This window comes from Rhagoletis pomonella, unplaced genomic scaffold (assembly GCF_013731165.1).
Source record: "Rhagoletis pomonella isolate Grant_MI unplaced genomic scaffold, Rhpom_1.0 Rhpom_scaffold_00004, whole genome shotgun sequence".
NCBI classification, from domain to species: domain Eukaryota; kingdom Metazoa; phylum Arthropoda; class Insecta; order Diptera; family Tephritidae; genus Rhagoletis; species Rhagoletis pomonella.
Window position 1 is genome coordinate 23,677,717 of NW_023458558.1, and position 9,270 is coordinate 23,686,986.

The window sequence follows — 9,270 nt, forward strand, 5'->3', positions numbered from 1 at the left end:
CATTATTTTTATTTTTTATTTTTTTTAGATTTTTTTTTTAAAGTAAAGATATTGTTTTTTGTCATTTTTGATCTATTTTTTCTTTTCCACTATGGTTTTTATTTTTTTGATAACTTTTTCATAAATTTAGTTTATATTTAACAAAAAAATATATAAAAAATAATAATTAGATAGTTGCCACCTGTTTGAAGATTTCAGTTTAAGTAAACTGATTAGATAAAGTAAATGACTGACTTCCAAAACGTGCCAATACAATGTTTAGATACTCTGATATTTAAACTATTGTATATCGTCGTTTAAAGTACAAAACCGCATATCAAGATAATGCAAAACCGCGTATGTGGGGTTGCATAAATTATTTTTTAGAGAGAATAAAAAAACTCATATTTCAAAATGGTTCTCTTTTTTTATAAAGAAATCGCATTTCTAGCTAGTATATTTGTGTGAGCAAATCCAATTTTTGGCAGCAAATGTCAGTTACACGGTTTTTCAGAATGACGAGACACGGGTTTGTATTTTAAACGACGATATGCAGAGTTTCGAGACATTGAATCCATATAAATTGCATATTTTGAATAAATAATATAATATACAGCGGCCGCTGTGGTGTTGCCACTACAGTGCGCGCTTCCACTCCACGGGGCCTGGGATCAAGCCCTGGCCAAAGCAACATCGCAAAAAAAGGTATTGCAAATTTTTTTCTTTACAGCGGTCGCCCCTCGGCAGGCAATGGCAAACCCCCGAGTGGAATTTTCCATTTTTAAAACACCAATTGTAACCAAAAACAAACGAAGCATCAACTTTGTTGATGCGTTTCGGTATTTTTTTGGATTCGTTTTGGAAAAGTATCTATACATTGTCAACATTTTATAGTTCGGAGTTATGGAATACTTTGTACTGATCCAAATCAATTGGCGTTTTGGAAGTCAGCTAATATTGCAATTTGCCAGTCAAAAGAAGGAGGTTAAAGAAGGCTTACAGTTGAAAATATTTTGTGAAAGGTTGCCATCTATTTGAAAATTTTAATTTGACTTAATTGATAAGATAAATTAACTATTGCAATTTGGGTATCAAATTAAATGGGCTTAGGAAAGTTTACAGTCACAAATATTTTTGAGGAGGACTGTCACCTGTGTTAAAAATTTAATTCAATTATAATTTGATGAAATAAATGAAATATTAAAACACGGTTATCAAACTAAAGGGGCTTAAGAAGATTTACTGCCGAAAATATTTTTCTAGTGGGCTGCCACCTATTTGAAACATTTTATTCAGTTTAAGTGATAACATAATTTTAATACTGAATTAAAACACCTTCGAAGAAAGTGCATGATATGTAGAATAGAAATTATATTAAAACTTAGGAAATCGATAATAGTAATGAAATTGATCCACAGTTATTTTTATCTTTCTTATTACAGTTTTTAAGTAAAGAAATAATAATTGCACATTTCAAATTATCTGGGAAAATTCCTGAGTAAATGGCTGCATTGAACAGATGTTTCAAAATGTCTAGCTGATTAAGAGCTACATACGTTTTTACACATGCACTTACATACTTTTATTTTTGGTTCGTAATTTAAAGTTGCTTAACCCAAAATACTAGAAAAATTAAATATGTACCTATGTACATATGTACATTAGACCGCATTACGATATATGTGCCGAAAAAAAGTTAAATTTGTTCCAAGCGAACACTCACTGAGAAATTATTTCCGGAAAGTAAAAAAAGCATCCTGTAGAAACAACTAAATCGGGGTTTCTTCACAATTTCTATTCCTTAAATCCTTGAAGGTCTGAACTGAAATTCTCACTTATGCCTGCCTAATCTTGAAAAATGGCCAGAATGGCGCGAGACGTGGCATTTTTTCTCACTTGTACAGCTCTACATACACATGGTCGTACAAATGTATAAATATATGTGCAAGTGCGTTTAGAGTAGATAGATATTATAGATATGCACATATTGTATCTTTGGCTTATATTGGATTTATTTAGCAAATAACAGAATCATAAACTTGACGAATGTACATGACAGCACGTTCGCAAACTTCTCTGCGACTGAAGAAGAATCTTTTTCCACTAATATTAATAACTTTCTTTTTTACATCTGTTTTCATTGTTATTTGGAGTTTGTCATGCGGGTAATATAAAAGGAAATCCCGCGATAACAGATAGGGATTTATGTTAGCGAATTGCCAGGCATATCTAATAATATAACACGCATACTGAGGCATCTATCTACGTATTAACATACATATGTACATTAATAGGTATGTATGTATGTACATTAGGGTGATAAAACAAGAAGTAAAGTCGCAATTTTAATGCTCTCACCCACTAGGATTGTTCTGCACCAAAAAAAAATATATCCCTTTCACTCAAAGTTTTCCATGTATTTTATAGGATACACAAGCAACATAACATAACATAGGAAACACGGAGCCGAACATTAGATACCCGGCGCCAGTACTAAATAAAGTTTTTTTACGCCTTTTCGAAAACTACCGCAACATGGTAAGCAGGGGAATATAGAAAGATTTTGCATGGGGACATGAAACTACTTTAAATACTTGTACGTTACCCACCAAAAACTGATTATCGCAAAAAATTTATATAGCGCACTGTGCAAGTGGACTGCACATATAAAATACACGGAAAACTTTAAGCGCTTTGAGCGACTTCTAAATATATTTTAATTTCAAAAGAAATAAAGTACAAGTAATTTTTTTTAGCAAAAAACACCACCGACTTCGGTTCTCATATAAAAATTTCCTATAGAAAAAGAATTATCGAAATTGGTTGACGTGGTCAAAAGTTATCCGGTAACATATTTATATTAAAAAAAAGTAAAATCCGACGAATCGATAACCTTCTCCTTTTTTGAAGTCGGTTAAAATCAGGGGTATTTTTTCGATATTAAACAATCCTAGAGGGTGTGAGCATTAAAATTCCGACTTTAGTTTTTTTTTTATCACCCTAATGTACATATCTAAATTTGGCCTTTATTCATTTTTTGCGGTTTTTTAATATTGTGTTGATTCAAACAGCAGACTCATTGTATGTAATTGCATACAAGCATATTTATTTATGGTTTGTACATATGTATTTGCGTATTACTACCAGTGTTGCCAGGTCACTGAAGTGAGAAATCGTCAGTTTGGTTCTCAAAAGTCGTCATTTGCATGTAAAATCGTCAACATATAAAAATTAAAATAAACGGAACCAGGAAGTTCTTTTGATTTTTTCTGACTGATATAGGTAAAAAATAAAAAGTTTAACTCTCATACGAATTTTTCAAATTCACATTACTTTAAAAAAATATATTTTTAATTGCAAAAATCGCATTTTCATTTCATTTTTAGATCATTAACGCTCGGCTGCACTAATCAAATTTAAATTTATCAGCCTGTTAAAATTTAAAATTACAGAATTTTATTCGGAAAATTAAAGATTTTAAATTTTAACAGTCTGAGAAATTTAAAATTGATTGGTGAAACTTTGGAAAAGTCGTATAATATTCGATTTTGTCACAAAGTCCCTAGTACATGTAATGTGGAACGATTCTCCGTCATCCCTTGTCAAATTTGGTTTGGAGACAAACCGGTTTCGGCGTTGTGCCATCTTCAGTGTCATTTTTCGTTCTCGACGGAAAATCGTTCCACATTACATCACACTCCTATCCTATCGGAAACACCAACACCGAAATTGAGAATATTAATCCCTAGTACATATTAAGTTTTACAGCTTTCTAGAAAAATCACAAGAATTTGTTTCATTAGTTTTGTTGCTGGAAAAAGAATTTTGCCGTTGGTGTAAATTTTGTTGAGATCGTCAGACTGATTTAATTAAATTTTATAGAAGAACATTGCTTTCTCATTTCTTGAGTGTGATATTAAATAGAATTTTTCGATTTTCTTGAGAACTGTATACTGAGCCTTAATCAGGTACAATTTTTAATTCTACATTTCATTTTTGAATCTTTAAAGTACTATATCGGTGTTTGGATAAAACTCAAAACAAGAACAACCATTTCCTTTCAATAAGTTTCGTATGAACAAAACTCCCTCCAAAAACGAGTTTTCTTGCAAAGCAGCATCTTCTGGCTCGACAGCTGAGGTAAGGATAACGCCAAATATTTGCCAACTGCAACTTTTCCATGCGCATTAAAAACTGTTCATACTTACAAACTTTGCTAAATACCTTATCCATAATTTCCTTCTCTCAATAAAATATACATCAGTACACAATGGAAAACCTACGAAACAACACAAATAGGGATGAAACAAAGAAGAAAACTACTTATCGATACGACAATTATGTATTAGCAGAAATGGTAAACAAGTGTTTGCACTGCAAATTTTTAGTTGTCTGTTAAACTATCTTCAAAGTTCAGAACCATTCAACTTTGCACATAAAAAAAAATATCATTGGGTACAAAAAAAATCCTCATGACCGTAAAAAATCTTCAAAATGATGAACAAATCGTCAACCTGGCAATACTGATTGATTTGATAAAACACCCTTTAATATTGCATTTGAAAAAATGTGGGCTAGTACCTACTTTGTTAGCAAAAATTTATATTGTAAAACTTCTCTAGACTATAGATTGCTAAGTTCACGGCCCCGATATTGAAGCTGACGATGTCGCTGTCGTCTGCATTTGAATTTATTTATTTATTTGGTAGTATGTGTTACAATTTTCAAAAGCAAACTGAATGAGTCCGTGGCGATAGTGAATGGCTTGTCTTAAACCTCGGTTGGTCTCGTATTGCCCTTTCCCACCCTAGAAATATTTGTGTAGAAAAGGATCCGTTCGTAGACAGCCTCGGAACGGACCGACCCGTTTCTTTCGGTACCAAATCGATGTGTCCAAGGATAACCGAGCTCACGTACGCCGAGTTGAAGAAAAAACGTCTTAGGGTCAAAACATAGTGGAGTGGCGTGCAAAGCGAAGAGCTAGCATATCGCTAGCTTATAGTGAAAAGTTGCTAAGTCCCAATTTAAAAACTGTGCAGGAAAGGAAAAAAACTTCTTATAGCAATTATCCTTTAAGTACTTCGTAAAACTTTGAATACAATGGGCCTCATGCATAAAAAGGTAGCTTAAGCTCCGACTCGATTTGCAGTGCAAATTCTTGAGTTTGAGCTCACCCTTTCAGTGCAAAAATTTAGTCTGAGCTTAAGCTCACTTTTTATGCATAAAGCCGAATATTTTGCCTGTTTAAAGCAAAGCAAAACTCCATACAAATCAGGCGGATTCGATCTATTTTGGCCTTATCGAATTTTCAGAGCTTTGTTTGGACTTAACAAATTTTCCTTTCATTCAATATAAACGAGAAAACATTAAACTGGGACCCTTACCTTTCCGAAACGATGAATTTAGCCTCCTGTATTAAAATATGAGTTTACATAAAAAGTGAACTTAGAGTTGGAGTGGTTCGCTGCTTTCAATAAGCGAGTCTGTTTGTACGCGCTCTACCTTCTTAACTAGGGTATACTTTTCTGGGTAATTTCACCAGACAATGACCCGGTGTAACATAATTGGCTTCATTATAGTTTCATTCAGTCAATAGTTTTATTAATGGTATTTGTTGATTTTTTCGACAGGCTGTGAAGATGATTTATGTATTTTGGAAGGAGTTTCCGAAATCCCTTGTGAAGTTGGTTTGGAGACAAACCTCAATATTTGCCTTCCAAAGGTTTTATAGAGTGGTTTGCCTCGCTTACTTACAACTCAGAGCCCTACCGGGCTATATCATCAGGGGTGGTGTTCAGTGAAACTGCACGACATTTCCGTATAATCGCTGATTCTATTACTTCCTAAGCCGCATGCCTATTTTTTTATTTAATTTATTATTATAAAGCATTAGATTAGTACAATAAGATCCCAAAGATCTTCTTTAGTACAACGGGAACTTAAAATTAAGATAAGAATAAGAATTAACACTAAACAGTAGGTGGTAAATCATGTCAAACATAGCCCGACAAATCGACGTAGATAATGATTTTTAATGCCAGAGCCATGCCTGTCTGCTGCTTTCTCTGTGGCATACGACTAAGTTGGGTTGACGCTTCAGACTTTTGGAAAATACTGACTTATCTTCAGGTGCTTAGTGCGGCGATAGTTCCCAAGCAGTTATACCCTTTTTTGGTTAACTTTGAGTTGTTCAATTCTTATCGAAAAAAAAAATCGTATTTCTTCCTTATCCTTATACTTATCCTCACCCTTATCCTGATTTGGTCTTTGCCTATAGCTTAATATTTTTCCCTTTCTCTCTCTCTCTCTCTCTCTCTCTCTCTTGCCCTCTTTTCATTTCAGCTCGCCAGTTCAATGCAATTATTCCCTTGCTATCCGCCTATTCCCCACATTCTCCCTTCACCGATGCCCTTAACGTTTAACACAAACATCTCCGAAGTCGTCTAAAAAGTTTAACCTAAAAAATATTTGATTAAAGCTACACCGTTGAACTCACTAAAAGTCGAATTAAAATTTGTCTATGAAGATCTGAATGCATTCACCCAAAAGGAAAATGATAGATGGATAGAAATGACACAGCCAAAAAAAGTTGTTTTGTTAAAAGTCCATAGACGTGTGCATACGTACACGCATATGTATGTACATCTGTTTGTATGGATGTTTTTACATTCCAACTCTTTCCTTCGGCTTTGTTTAGGCTTTAGAATGACAATGCGTCTTCAGGCGTTTATAAAATTTGATTTTAGAACCATTAAAATTCAATTTAAATAAACATGTTTTCAAAGGAATAAATTGTTACTCGCAATTTGATGCACTTAAATCAATAAAATTCGTAACCTACCATTTTTTATTATTACAGCCTTAAGGCAAACCTAATATGTGAACCTTTCAAATTTATGTACAGTGTTGTGCAAAACAAATGGAACATCCAACGAGTGTTTCGCCGTTTGGTACCCACGGCACGCAGCTACGTACATATCATCAATGGAAAAGGAAGAATCAAATTTTGTTGCATGAGATAAAGGCATTTATGAATGTAGTTACAAAAAAAATAAATAAAAACAATAATGATACTCTAAGCAGTATTTACCATAACCTATGAAGGGTGTTTCCACATGCTTATGCCCCGAAACATATTTTTATAAGTGTTCACATGGTTTATCACAATGGTTAATCACAAGTAAGATCAGAGGGTAGGACGACTTATGGAACAACTTTTTGATGTGGTAAGATCTTTGCTCCCGGTATGGGTCAATTTACGTAATCCGTCATGCGTAAACCAAAACGAATTCAGAAGTAGTATAAATAAAAACAAATCAAATCAGCTGTTCTGGCAACACTGCTCGTTGGTATAGTTCAAGATAATTTCGGGACTAGTTCAGGACTTTTTCGGCATAATTTCGAAGCTAGTTTGGAACCAGTTCGGGTCTAGGTCAAGAATTTTTCGGTTCTAATTTTGGCCTAGTTCAGCACTTTTTCGGGATTACTTCGAGACTAGTTTAGGACTAGTTCGCGACTAGTTTAGGGCTAGTTCAGCAGATACTTAGTACAACGTTATCAAGAATAAGGGTTTCAATATTCAATACTGAAATGTTCCTATAGTTTTGCATAGCTACAAAGGGGAATTTGTTTCGTTTTTTTTCAAATAAACAAAGAAATGCAGTCTATTAGGCATAAACAATTTTTAGCATAATTAACCATGGTAAGAATTATAATACCTACACATTTTTCTTGTGAAGCGTTCCTTTTGTTTCGGGCAACACTGTACACATTCGTTTTTTCTTAACAGTTGGCGGTGTGTTATCCAAACCATGAAACTACATACATATGCTACGGCCTTGGTATGAGTTTTTAGATATGTAAGTATGTATATAAGTTCTTAAGTGCCTTCTTGAAAGCACACATGCTTACGCATGCTTTCACTTTTGCTGACTTGCTTAGTAGAACTGCATGGATTTTTATGACAGCGAAGGAGGTTAGAAAAGTTGAGTTTTTTATTTGTGAATGGTTATCTGTTGATAATGGTTTATTTATTGAAAATACATACGTTTATGACATTTCAGTAATGTAGTATTTGAGGTCAATGTATTGTTGCACTCTTCCTCATCCGTCGTCTGCAAATTCCCATGCTGGTTGATATTTTTGTTCATCTCTATGCATACATACATATTTATATGTGTATATGTGTTTGCAAGCACATTTGTTCGTGAGAATCAATGACATGCTTTTACATACATATGTACATATATTTGTATTGAGTTTGTGTGAGTTTGTAAAAAATTAACATTCTTTTATTTGTGCACTTAGCAAAGGAGCGTAGAACTTCTATATATAATTCAAACAACTATTGACTTATTGATGGTAAATGCCCCATAGGAATAAGGAATAAGCTGCTAGGTGCAAACTACTTACTGTATAACTATCTCGATGAGCTTTAAACGGTGTTCACATGAGGCGATTAGTTGAATCAAAAATTGGCTGCGCCTCTACTTTATTGAGAGCGGTTAGCTGAAAGGCCGTTCACACCAGGCGATTGTTGCTTTCAACCAAAAGTTGCCTGTAAAAAATCGCATCATGTAAACACCGCATTAGAGATGTATTTCAAAAATATAATTTTATTGCTAATCAACCACTTACGAAAAACTAATTGAAAGTGTAATTACAATGAAACCACTACAATCGCTTGCAATTACATCGTGCAATAATTACAGGGTCATTGTCTGTGGGCGGAACAACCGCGAAATCTTTTTACATTCTCAATTAAAATTTGTTTGCGTGACCATATTAAGTTTGCAATTTGTTTGAATAAGTGTTTTTAGAAAAAAAAATGCTGAAATAAGCCAGATAATGATGCAAATAGTGTATTTTCCGGGACAGTTGCTATAACGTAAAAGAAAAAAATATCGCAAACAAGGGTTTACTTTTGATGAGGTGTACATAAAAATAGGGAACAACTGCCCTGCAGGAAATGGGACTAGTTTGTAGCTAACTATTAAGTAAATAGCAGTAACTATTTATTAACTATTTCTTTTAGCCGTAACTAACTACTTTTGAAGGGCGATGGTCGCAAAATAGTGAGAACTGGTTTCCTCTGCATTAGATGTCAACTAGCTTGTAGCTATTATCAATTGAATTGAAATACAAGAAAACACCTTATTCTCATTTTCGTTGTTGGTGTTTCCGACAGGGTAGGAGTGTGATGTAATGTGGAACGATTTTCCGTCATCCCTTGTCAACGCCGAAACCGTTTTGTCTCCAAACCAAATTTGACAAGGGATGACGGAAAATCGT

General features: G+C 33.9%; 1 long non-coding RNA gene across 1 annotated transcript; it reads left to right on the forward strand.

Moving 5' to 3' along the window:
* The first annotated feature begins 4,012 nt into the window (after nt 1-4,012).
* Nucleotides 4,013-4,306, forward strand: LOC118738429. The gene is made up of 2 exons (XR_004992882.1): nt 4,013-4,119; nt 4,244-4,306. It is a non-coding gene; the product is annotated as an uncharacterized LOC118738429 (long non-coding RNA).
* The last annotated feature ends 4,964 nt before the right edge of the window (nt 4,307-9,270 follow it).